This window comes from Euprymna scolopes, chromosome 16 (genome assembly GCF_053919585.1).
Source record: "Euprymna scolopes isolate OS-2025 chromosome 16, ASM5391958v1, whole genome shotgun sequence".
Classification (NCBI taxonomy): Eukaryota; Metazoa; Mollusca; class Cephalopoda; order Sepiida; family Sepiolidae; genus Euprymna; species Euprymna scolopes.
Window position 1 is genome coordinate 102,844,928 of NC_136497.1, and position 13,357 is coordinate 102,858,284.

At 39.8% G+C, this 13,357-nt stretch overlaps 1 pseudogene; it reads left to right on the top strand.

Moving 5' to 3' along the window:
* The first annotated feature begins 1,817 nt into the window (after positions 1–1,817).
* Positions 1,818–1,992, top strand: LOC145296514 (U2 spliceosomal RNA; annotated as a pseudogene).
* The last annotated feature ends 11,365 nt before the right edge of the window (positions 1,993–13,357 follow it).

Here is a 13,357-nt window from a genome sequence, read left to right on the forward strand (position 1 = left end):
ATTAGTGTGTCACTGCAAATTAATTTTTATGCACGACAATGCGACATCTCACTCAGCCAAGGCTAGGATATCTTACATTAAGTCATCAGGCGTTAGTAGAGAAAGTTTGATAACATGGCCACCTTGTTCTCCAGATATGAATCCAATTGAGCATCTCTGGTCAGTAATAAAGATGAAAGTTTATAAAGGAAGTGTTCAATTTTCGTCAAAGGATAAACTTTGGAGGAAGATTTTGGAAGTTTCCAATAGCATCAAAAAAAAAAAAAGTGATTGTGAAGCATGGGAGTTCTATTGATAAATAAATATATTCCTTAAACAAAATAATGTGAAATTCGTTCTTCTTTTTGGTTAATATTATTACTGGATATGTTCTTTATTTCATATAAAAAGAAATATGAAGTTAGAATATTGTTTTATTTCCGAAAATATACATTTTAAACACTTGCAATAAAATGTTACACACTTAAAATTACCAGAAAATAGAAAAATTAGCAGAACTTTTAAAATATTTGTTCAAATTCCACGAAAATCAGGGAAATAAGCCACCTTGTTATGCTCAGCCAGTGTATCAAATTTCATTCCTTTGCATTTTATAGTAATTTTAAAATTTTAAAAATATTCATCAATAAAGCGATACACAGGGTTTATGTTATGAATGCAGATAAACTAAATCAACATATAACATGAAATAAATCATTTGTTAATGAGTATTATTGCAATATTAAATAAATTCAAGTGTGATCAGATTACACATGATTTCATTGCGAATTTGGTTTTGATCGAACCTTGTATGTTTTTAGTCTTTATAAGTCACTCCGTCAGTCTGTCGGTCGGTCTGTCCGTAATACTTTTGTTCTTGGCCTTTTTGGTTAAGATCAAAGGTCTGTTGTTAATAGATGCTGTTCTTAGTGTTTTAAGCTTTTCTTGGCCTTTTGGCGAAGATCAAAGTGTGACTAAGTTTTTTGTTCATTGTTGATTTTCACTGTATTTTTAACATGAATAAGGATTTAATATCTCAAAGTGTAGTATCTGTTCCGGCAGATACTGCAAGCAAAGACCATATCTGAGGGCAATCCCACATATAAGACTTGGTCAATGTAGGGGAAACCCTTCATACAAATTTTAGCTATCCAGCACCCCTACTCCCCGGGGAGTTGGTCCCCATTTCCCCTTCAGTCCTCACATTAAAAATCGGCCTTGTGCCTAATTTGCTCGGTGGGGGAGCAAATAAATACCCTTTTCTTGGCCTTTTGGCCAAGGTCAAAGTGTAGTATCTGTTCCGGCAGATACTGCAAGCAAAGACCATATGTGGGGGCAACCCCACATATATGACCTTGGTCAATATAGGGACAACCCCACATACCAATTTTAACTATCCAGCTCCCCTACTCTCCGGGGAGTTGGTCCCCATTTCCCCTTCACTCCTCACATTAAAAATCGGCCTTTTGTCTAATTTGCTCGGTGAGGGAGGAAATAAATACCAACCCCACATATAAGACCTTGGTCAATGTAGGGGCAACCCTTCATACCAATTGTCACTATCCAGCCCACCCTACCCCCCGGACAGTTGGTCCCCATTTCCCCTTCACTCCTCACATTAAAAATCGGCCTTTTGTCTAATTTGCTCGGTGAGGGAGGAAATAAATACCAACCCCACATATAAGACCTTGGTTAATGTAGGGGCAACCCTTCATACCAATTGTCACTATCCAGCCCCCCCCCCCTACTCCCCGGAGAGTTGGTCCCCATTTCCCCTTCACTCCTCACATTAAAAATCGGCCTTGTGCCTAATTTTCTCGGTGGGGGAGCAAATAAATACCCTTTTCTTGGCCTTTTGGCCAACATCAAAGTGTAATATCTGTTCTTAATAGAGACTGTACTTACGTTAGTAACTTTTCCTTGGCCACATGGCTAAGAACAAAGTGTAGTATATGTTCTTGAAGACGCTGCAAATTTGTAACTTTTCCTTGGCAATGGAAGGGGAAACCCTTCCATGTTAAGGCATTTTTAGTTGCATGCAAGTCACTCCATTGGTCGGTCTGTAACACATTTACATTTTATTTTTATTTTTAAGCAAGGGGTATGGAGTAACATTTTTGTCCCCCGATTTATCAGAGAGGGATCTATATTTTCAATGGGTCTGTCTGTCCATTAGTCCGGATGATTGACGGATAACCGTCCATTAGTTTTTCCTGAAATTTTGTCACAAATTATATTTCAATATATAAATGTGCATAGTAAAAAAAATTTTTTTTTTTTTTTTTTTCGAAAAATCCTGTTTTTCCTGCAAGGGCTCAAAAGGGGTCAAAAATGGCCAAAAATGACACTTTTTGTCCTGTAACATTTGATCCATCCATTAGATTTTTCTGAAACTTGTCCAAAATGTAGAGGGCATTGTTCTTAATATGAATTCAGTAATGGTGTCCCTGGCAAAAGTCTGGTTTGCATCCCCCGGCGATTTTTTGGCTGAAAACGCCCTTTCTTCTGGCACGTTTCTCATATTTCTCAACAAAAACTTGATATGTCTATATAGTGGTTTCCCATGTTGCTGAATGTAAATATACATGTGTTAAGGTGTGAAACTGCACTGTTTGTCCATTGTCACTGGTATTCGGTATTCAAAGTGGCTCATAATGGGTCAAAAATGTACTAAAAGTGCAAAAAATTACACTTTTTGCCCCATAAATTTTTACCTATCCATTAGATTTTTCTGAAACTTGTCCAAAATGTGGAGGCCATTGTTCTTAATATAAATTCAGTATGGGTGATCGTGGTAATATTCTGGTTAGCGTTCCCCAGGTACTTTTAGTGCTAGAAAACACACCTTTTTTGGAGTCCCATGCAGCACTAATTTTTAAAACTATATTTCGTACAAAGGGGGACCATGCATGCGCGGCTCGTTTTTTAACCAAGGGGCATGGAGTAACATTTTGGTCCCCCGATTTATCGGAGAGGGATCTATATTTTTGGTGGGTTTGTCTGTTCATTAGTCCAGACGATTGACGAATAACCGTCCATTAGTTTTTCCTGAAATTTTTTCACAAATTATATTTCAATATATAGATGTGCATAGTAAAAAAATATTTTTTATGCGGAAATTCCCATTTCGCCTACAGGGGCTCAAAAGAGGTCAAAAATGCCTCAAAATGGCCAAAAATGACACTTTTTGTCCATTCATTAGATTTTTCTGAAATTTGCCCAAAATGTGGAGGGCATTATTCTTAATATAAATTAAGTATGGGTGTCCCTGGCAAAAGTCTGGTTTGCATCCCCCCGAGGACTTTTAATGCTGAAAATGCCCTTTCTTCTGGCGTTTTTCATATTTCTCAACAAAAACTTGATATGTCTATATAGTGGTTTCTCATGTTGCTGAATTCAAATATACATGTGTTAAGGTGTGAAACTGCACTGTTTGCCCATTGTCACTGATATTCAGCATTCCAAGGAGTCAAAAATGTACCAAAATTGCAAAAAATTACACTTTTTGCCCCATAAATTTTGACCTATCCATTCGATTTTTCTGAAACTTGTTGTTCTTAATATAAATTCAGCATGGATGACCCTAGCAAAATTCTGCTTTGCGTCTCACAGGGACTTTTAGTGCTAAAAATGCCTTTTTTTCATATTTCTCAATAAAAAACTTGATATGTATATCTATATAGTGCTCTCCCATGGTGCTGAATTCAAATATACATGTGTTACGGTGTAAAACTGCATAGTTTGTCCATTGTCACTGGTATTCAGCATTCCAAGGGGCTCATAAGGGGTCAAAAATGTACCAAAATTGCAAATAATGGCACTTTTTGCCCCATAAATTTTTACCTATCCATTAGACTTTTCTGAAACTTGTCCAAAATGTAACTTTTCCTTGGCCACATGGCTAAGATCAAAGTGTAGTATTTGTTCTTAACCGATGCTGCACTTGTTTGTAACTAATAAGTAAATGTGTTATGGATCGACCGACCGACGGACGAAAAATAGTTTTTTTTTAAATGCATAGCACAGAATAGTTTTTTAGTCGTGTGCAAGCAACTCACTCACTCGGTCGGTCGGTCGGTCCGTAACACATGTACTTTTTATTTCTTTTTATGTTTATTATACCACTATTTATTGGTTTTCGGGGTTCCTGAATACGAAAATAACGTTTTACATTCTTTAAATCAAATAATTTTGTGATATAAAGTGTGGGATCACTTTTCTGTATTAATTTAATGTAAAATGATCACCCACTTTACAACCAGTCAGTCTCAAAGCCATTCAAATCATTCTCCAGATAATTCAAGTTGTTTTTGAAGGATTCCAGTTATTTTTTAAGCATTCAAGTCATTCTTAAGGTCATTCAATTCATCCTTATGTTCATTAAAGTCATTCTAAGTCATTTACTTTTTATTTATTTAAGTCATTTCAGCCCATTTTCGGTCATTTTTGTTTATCCTTAAGAATTTCATGTCAAGCCTGCATTCACGCATTCATTCATTACACGAGAGCATGCGACTAATGGCTATCGGCCTTATTATATCCTAATGTGTTCACTGTGCACAAGATAAAACTATGTGTCCTTGATTTTTTTAATACACATTTATTGCATGTTTAATAAAGAAATCATTTAGGAAGCAAATATTTTTCAAAAGTTCACAGCTCGTAAGATTTTAAATTGTCAAACATATTCGCAATCAAAAGATTCACATAAATGTTTACATGAAAAAATTCAAAATTTACATTCGCTTTCATGCGATATTTTGTAAATATTCATAAAAATAAACAAAAAGTATATCACGTGACATTTAATGGAAGATACTTTTTTAATATTTCCCTTTACATTATAAATTTACTGATAATAAATAGATCTCAATTTGCCACAGAATTTTGATTTATGCCAGCTTTATTAATAGGTATTTTAATATCGAACACTATCAGATCAGATATATACCAATATATTTATTTATATTTTTAAATATGAATTTTTATTAACACAAATGTCTAAGTTATAATAATGTAGAACTAGAGGTCAGAGTTGTAATTCAATTTTTTTTAATAATAATATTATCAGCAAATAGAAAATATATACAAATATAATTAAAAATATAATATATGAAATAAAAAAATACATCAGTTTTTCCGGATGAACTTTTATATGCGCTGATAGAGCCTCCTCAGAAATTGTTTATTTTGTATATCACAAAAGTGCCTGTGATTGTAAATGGCGGAAACAATTTTATGCTCATAAAAAACAGCTTTTTTGATGAATTTATGGAAATATGTTAAATTTGTGAAAAATAACCGCGAAAACTTCATTCATTTATAAACGCATCACATATTTTGGAATCATAATGTGTATGTTTCGTTTCGAAACCAAAATTAAAAACATTATTTCCATGTCATGGACACATCTCGTATTTTCAAAATTTTTCGTATATATTCCCTTACACCGATGAAAATCAAGATATAATACTATTAAACCTTATCTCTAGAATCCTTCTGAAAATTTAGAACAAAATCTGTTACATAATTTCGATTATGTATAAAATGCTAAAGTGTTAAAAATAAGTTGAAATTTAAGGAATCTTGGTTAATTAGTGTACAATGACTGTGGATTAAATTTAATGAAAATCTGAAATATCTTAATTCTTAAACGAGAAGTTTGCATTTTTGGTTGCATTTTTCTCTCTATAAATCCCTTTTAAAATACTTCAAAGAAACTTAAAATTAAGAAATATCTAAGTGTCGTATAAGGGATGCGTTCATTTGAAGTAGCTGAGTGATATTGGCTAGTTTATTTGAAAGTCGCCTTAATGAACAAGTATTGATGGTTGAAGTTTGTATAGCGTGAGGCTTTTACGTACTTTTAAACGTTTCTTCTAAACGGCTCTACCAATTGCTATTCATGGCTTAATCAAACAATTATAATCTTTATAATTTAAATTTGATATTTCCTCTTCTTAGGGGTTGGACATAATTTACTAACCTTTTCTTCAATCGTCTTTGCAATGGCGACGTTTGACATGCTGGCACCTCTGGCTTCGAGTTCGGGGATTCTATATTGGAGAATGTTGAGTCATAATAATAGAAATTTCAAACGCATTATACAGGACTTCCATTAACATCTCTTTAGTATTCTCCGTGACCTCTGCCCTGTGTCTGAGTCTTAATAGATTCCAATGCCTGTGACACGGAAATTTGTTTCCTTTTATATCACAGATGGCCCATCCAATTATTTTGGTCATTATTCCTTCTTCCCAATACATACTTGAAGCCCCAAAGTTCTTGAAAAAACTTTGTCGCCCGAGTTATATACTTTAGTCATCTCGTTTTCTTTTTTGAAGGTTACTTTGCCGGAACAGACAATAATTGAATAGGGTGTATTTTTCTTGCAAACATTAACTCTGTGGGTGATAAACGTGACATTATATTGAGGGTTGGCCGGATTCTTGTTTAAATGTGTCCAGAAATTTTTCTGCCTGTCAACTTGATCTTGGGCTGTATACTTGCGTTGTCACATAATCAATGAAGGATCGTTTACAGAATTCCTTAAATTCTCTTCCTGGGTTCCATTGTCGCTGTTACTATCTTTCAAAGATCAAACCTATGACTTTCTACTGCTGTTGCAAACAATCCTTTTCATGCCTCTCCTCTAACCTCACTTTCAACTGAAGTAGAAGTCAGTTGGGATTTTTATAGATAAGGCTCCACAGGATTATCAAGCAATGATTTGCTGTGATAGATATGGGCGCATGCTATTTCGAGTTTGTGGGAGTTTAATCTTCCTCTTGTTCAAGGAAAAAACTGTATTGTCCAGATTGAACACCCTTGAAATAACGGTGGGCCAGGCCTAATCTCCTACCTGAATGAGTTAGCTATGCCCACTGCAAAACAAAAAATAAAACAAATTAAAATAAATTTAATTATCATAATTATTTCTAATATTGTAAAGTAGACTTAACTATACTTTCCTCATATTTTTTCATTGTTTCTTGGAAATGTGTGGAGAATTGACTGTGGCCAGGGGGAAGAGGAGCAATGTAGAATTCTACACTAAACAAAGTTTGTTATACTTTTACAAACACTTATACTTACTGTAGTTATAAGAGCGATTTTTCCGTTCTCTTTTTTACGGTTTCCGTTCTCTTTTTTATGGTTTCTTAGTTGGTCATTTGCTTGTTAACTTGAATAATCTGCCAGTCATTTTTGTTAGCATTACCCATCAAATTATCGTCAGGTTGACGAAGTCACATGACTGGCCAAATTGTTAATGCTTATTTTTCAACTTAAGAGTTAGGTTCTATTGCTTTTTATCTCGACCTTACCAGTCTTTATTTTCTTTAGGACTTGAGATTGTTTCAACATATATAATGTCCATTACTTACATTGTTTCAACATATATAATGTCCATTACTCACATTGTTTCAACATATATAATGTCCATTACTCACATAATGAGAATGATGTTATTTTAACCTTTTTATTTAACAGTATGAATAATATCTCAACATTCATGATTATTTATTAATCAACTGTTTGATTTATTTTACTTTTTTTTTGGTTTATAATTCGAAAATGATGCTCAGAATTATGAGTAAATTATGTTGATAATTTTCTTTCTCATTTGCATCTGTTTTGTGAATCGAAAAGAGATCAAATTTGGTTTCGATATAAAAATTCATTATGTAGTTGAATTCATGGCTTACGAAGGAATATTTTGAAATTCATTTTTTAAACTCAAATAAATTTATAAATGTTCGATTTGTTTCTCTTTATTTTAAAACAAATAAATTTCGATAAAATGGACTTAAAATTTAGATTTTCTTTTCTTAAAAGTTTATTGTTTTAAATCCAGGAACTCTTTATTTCTGCTTCGTCCTGAAATTGTGTTATTGAAAAAAAATCTGCAATAATCAAGAAATAAAACAAAAACTATAAATGTGTTTGGTGAAAAGCATATAGAAGTTCATATTTCTAGCCATTGTATCATTTTTAAGATCAAATCTTTAGAAAATTAATTTATAAATCTGAACGATTCACATTTCGACTTGACCTTCATTAAAGTTAATTTAAAAAAAAATGGAATCCTTTACAAAATGTTAGTCAAGACATTGTCGATTCAGGATTGTTGAGATACGCAAGAAAAGTAGAAAACAAGATGGCTTTACTTGCAATCTCAATAGCTTCAATCAAAAAGCTTCCATAGCTGACAAATTTCATGATCATAAGTGGCATATTACAATCCAAGTGAAAATCAACAAAAAAACGTGCAAAAATTAATATCGCTTCTTTCTTTTCTTGTATCACTTTGATTAAGCTCGTTGTGAAGAGATTTCAATAATTTGTTTGAAATCAGAAAACAAATTATACAGATTATCCTGCTGATAAACGTTGTGTTGAAAGAAGAAAAGAGAAAACGCTTTGGATTTTTTTAGTAATGAGTAACCACTTATATAATTAAAAAATTACTCTCGAATAAAGGCTAAAGATATGGAATGAATTGTTAGTTTAAATAATCAATATTATGAGAGGATTGAGAATAATTAATTAAAATGCGATGAATCTAAATTATAAAGGCCTTTTTCGCCGGCATTTTCGACGGGCTTACTATGTCTTAGAACTTTTTAGATACTGTCTAAATAATAATATCTACGATTTGCAAATGCACGTCGTGTCTAGATTTATTTACACCGACTTTTATAAGATTCGCGCTATTTCGCTCTGTTGCCTGTTTATTTGGCTTTTTAGTATAAATACGCTGAAACCAAATTCAAATGGTTCGTGTTCTCGGCTTTCACGCCAAGAGCAACACCCCACCCACTTGACCAGATTTTTGGCCATTTAAGGGTTCTTTTTTGGACCGACCCTTTCTTTGGAGGACTTCACCAGCATTTTTTCGCCTCCTTTTGGGGCAACCAACTAATTGTTTTGCTTTCTTTCTCTTTCAGATAGTCCGGGGTCTAGGTAGCACTTAAGCAGCCGGCAAGGCCGAGGGAAACCGACGTACCTTTTTAGGCGAAGGTCCCCTTGGTTACCAAATCGCCGGGCACTAGTTGGGCTCAAGGCCAACAACAGATGGAGCAGACCTCTGCTCCTGTCACCCTAGGGGACACCCCGGCTGTAGCGCTCGAGAACGGTTCAGAGGGTGCCGTCCCAAAAGGCACCCCCAGTACGAAAAGGGTTCCCAGCTCGGTCGGTTCAGAGTCGGAGGTTGCCACCCAAAAGGACAACCTCAGTGTGGTGCATTCGGATACGAGTGAAGCAGCAGCCGGTAGGGTGACGGTCGCATGGGTTGCTGCCTCAAAAGGCTACCCCAGGTCGAGGTCGAGGTCGAGGTTGATTTTCGGGGATGCCACCCCAAAGGGCCCCTCCAGGGTGGTCTCGAGGGACGCCACACCCAGAGGATCGAGAGAGAATGTGACAGTCGTAGCTGTCACCTGAGACGAAGCGAAGAAGGTGGCAGGCATAAACTCCACCCAAGGCGAAGGTACGATGACCACCCAGGACGAAGCAGAGAGTGCAGTAGTGGTGGAGGTCACCCCAGACGAGGAAGCGGGCCCCTTCTCGATGCTAGACATGGAGGGAGTGACTCCGTGGTGAGCGTCAGCGGACGTAGGGACTTTAAGTCGAGAACAGGAATTGGAAATGTGGAATAAACTGGTCGCAACAACCCCAGAGGCCGACCATGTGGAAGAGTTGTACAAGAAATCAGCTAAAAAGAAGAACAGGCGTCCGGTCAAACATTGGTGGGTTTTGAACAATGATGCATCAACGCCGCCAACAACGCAGACCCAATCCGAGAAAAGCAGCCCGCATAAACCATCGGGAGAGGGGCTGAGAAAAGTAAAATCTGCGGAGGTGATCATTGTAGATAGGTGCTCCCCTGGGGAGGGGGTTTTTACCAGCCCTTTCAGCGAGTGATTGTTTGCCAATTCCACCAGGACAGAAGACACCCATCCAGAGTCAGTCGGCAGCCAGTTCGCCAAGTGAACCCGTCAAGATTCCAGGAGGGCCGAAAAAAGAATGCAAGATATTACCAGGATCTTTTTAACAATAAGTTCCAGGACTATGTCAAAGGGTATGTGCTCAAGGTGAGGCCAAGAAGATTGGAGTATATAAGACAGCGATCAGTCTCCCTGGTAACGTTCAGTGTAAGAGAAAAAGGTCTAACCAGAATCCCCAAGGAGAAAATGATGGAGATTTTAGGCGAGCTGAAGATCCCCGCCCAGTATGAGGTCAGGGGTATCATGCCACGTGGGAGATCCTTTTACCTACAATAGAGGAAGCGGAGAGGTTGGCAAGGGGAGACCTCACATGGAGGAATTATAAGTTAAAGACCGAATACCTGTCCAAGAGAAGAACCAATGTGCTTATAACGGGAGTGCCGTGCTTCATGGAAGAGGACCAGCTGGGTGCAACACTAGCCCAATATGGAGATGTGGAAAAAGTACATGCAGTGATAGGCCCCCAAAACATCAGAGCCAGAGAATACAAGATCGAGATGTGGGGAGACAGAAAAGGATTCTGCACCATCCCTTCCCAGCTGACGTGTGAGGGCTGGCAGATTACGGTAATCATAGAAGGACGACGGCTGCACTGTTGGCAGTGTCACAAACGGGGCATATGTCCCGCTTTTGCCCCGAAAGGGAAGCTCCGGAGAAGACGAAAGAAGTCGGGAAGAAGACACCAGAGGAGACGGAGGAAAAACAGGAGGAGCTGGAAAGACGTGAAGAAGCCACATGGAGCCAGGTTGTGAGCAAAAAAGGGAAGAAGCGGGAAGATCCGGTGTCACAAACAACAATAAGAGGAGCGACGGGGACGGCCAAGAGAAAACACCGGGTGAGCTCCTCCGAATCGGAGGGAGAAGAGGAAGCGACGAAAACGAAGCCAGCAGAAAAGAGAGAAAGAAAAGACAAAGACACTGAGCCTCCATCATGGGTCCCCCACGAGGAAGCTCAGCCCACCCCTCCCCTAATAAACACTCCTGAGGAGCAAAGTGAAGCTCCGTGCAAAGATGTTCCAGCCGCAACCGAGGTAGAGATGGAAGAAGAAAGCAAGAAGAAAGACCGAAAAGACCAACAAGAGGCGCCCCCCAGAGAGGGAAAAACGAGAAAGTTTCCTTTCTGGCTAGGGGAGCGACTCTGTGAAGTAAATGCGGACAAGACGGCAAAGGAAGTTCGTAAAAAGCCTTGTCAGCCTCTCCAAGGTTGACGGGAAGGAGGTCTCCGATCCTCGCAATTTTGCAGAAGCAGCACAATTAATCACCTTCGTGCGTCCAAACAGAGGAGGAAGAGCCAAAGCCTTATGGAGGATGTTGGAGGCAGGAAAAACGGCCTTCAAGGGTTAAAGACTGGTCAACGGGGGCACCCATCGCTGGGGCAGATAGCCCAAAAATGTGAAGGGAGGGTCCCTATTTATGTTCACCTCTCCGTCTATAGGGCACTAAAAGTGAGGTTTCTCTTGGACGTGAGGGATCTGGCACGAGACAGACGGCTTACGTTCGACCTGCTCACAGGCAGTCTCGGTCAGACCTTTGACGTCCTTACGCCCAAGGACTACAGACCCTTAGTTGACGAATACTTCTGGTTAGGGAAACATGGCTACGAGCTTGAACCTAGCTAGCTTAAATGTGAGGGCCATGAGATCCCGAAGCAAGGCTGCTCGCATGCTGAGGGATTTCGTGGCAACTAAATGATAGACTGACCCGGGTGGTGGCAGGGAGGGACTCCCTAGAATTAGCTCTAGTTAAGGAGGACCTGAATCGCTTGGCTAGCAAGCGATATGCAGGTCAGGTAGTTAGAGCTAGGTTAAAAAGAGTTTCCAATGAAGCCGTGAATGTTGACGCTGTTGAGCATAAGGCTGCCCTAAGACACGGCTCGAATGGGTACATTCGGGAGGTGAAAAGCCTGGAAGGGCACTTTCTCGTATCGATACGGGAGATCTGCAATGGGTTTCGTCAACATTTGAAGGAATGCTTCACCCAACTACCCAGACTCCGCAGCCAGGAGTTTGGCAGCTATTTAACTGGCTCGCCCCGCCTTACTGCGGACCGAGCAACTAGCTGCGAGGTGATGGTTACGGAGCGTGAGGTCATTACTGCATTGAAGCAGGTTGGCAGTCCAACGCGTTCGATAGGGTCGATCATGGGTTCTTGAGAGCTGTTGTAGAAACCGCCGGCTTTGGTCCGGACTTCCGCAAGTGGGTCTCTGCTCTGTATTGTGATCCCATGGTAGAGGTGCAAGTCAATGGTAGGTTGTCAGAGTCCTTTGGGGTCTCTCGGTCAGTGTGGCAGGGTTGCACGCAGTCACCTCTGTTATATGTCCTGGCGTTGGAGCCCTTCCTTCGCAAATTAAGGGACAAAGCGGCGAGACCAGTCCTGCGCGGCATAGCTTTACCTGGTGGAAAATTTGCCAGGGTGTACGCGTACGCTAATGACGTCACCATGTTTGCTGCACGGCGTAGCAATATTGAAGCAGTGATAGAGGCGATCGCTGAGTACGAAGATGTCACAGGGGCCGTGATCAATCGCAGCAAGTCCTTTGGCCTGCGGTTGGGCGCCTGGACTGGGGTAAACTCGCTTCCAGGTGCGTTCAGCTGGACGGATGGCCTGGTTAAGATCCTCGGAGTGTGGTTCGGGCCTGACTCCAGCTGGACAAGAATTGGTTGGAGGTACAGACGAAGGTCGAGTCGTCAATAGGGACTTGGATTCGGAGGAAATTGTCCTTGAAGGGTCGTGCCAAAGCACGTGCAACATACGTGTTTCCGCTGATCCTTTACCACTTGTCTGTTCTTACCCTGCCTGCGGACTGCTGTAAGGCTTTAGAGCGCCTCCTATTTAAACTTCTGTGGAAGGGAGGAAAGCCGTATGTCCGTAGACAGGTCTGTATGCAGAAACTTGGTGAGGGAGGCTTAGGAATGCCTGACCTACAAAGAATAGGACACTGATAGAGGAAACGCATTGGGTACCAGTCATGGAACAAGCCTTTCCGCGACTCATATCCGACCCCGCCGGTGAAGGTCGAAGAAGAAGACCATCAGGGGAATCGTGTTTCCTTACGGAATGCCGAGCCGTCCTTAGGGTATTGCCAGGGTCCAGTGACCTTGCACAGTCTAGGAGGAGGCTATATGAGGAATTAGTGGTGGGTACCGTGAAAGATCTGCTGGAGGAGCGGCTGCATCTGTCGAGGGGGGAAGTTCTTTTGCTTTGGAGTTGGGCGCCTGCCAGTAGCTATCTGAATAATTCCGAGTTTTCAATCACATGGAGGTTAGTCCGGGACTAAGATTACTATTTTCCCCCGTGTCCACGCTGCAACGACAAAGAGGAGGAGGAGACAAGAGAACATGTGTTCTTTCATTGCAGTGGAGTGCGGAGTCTCTG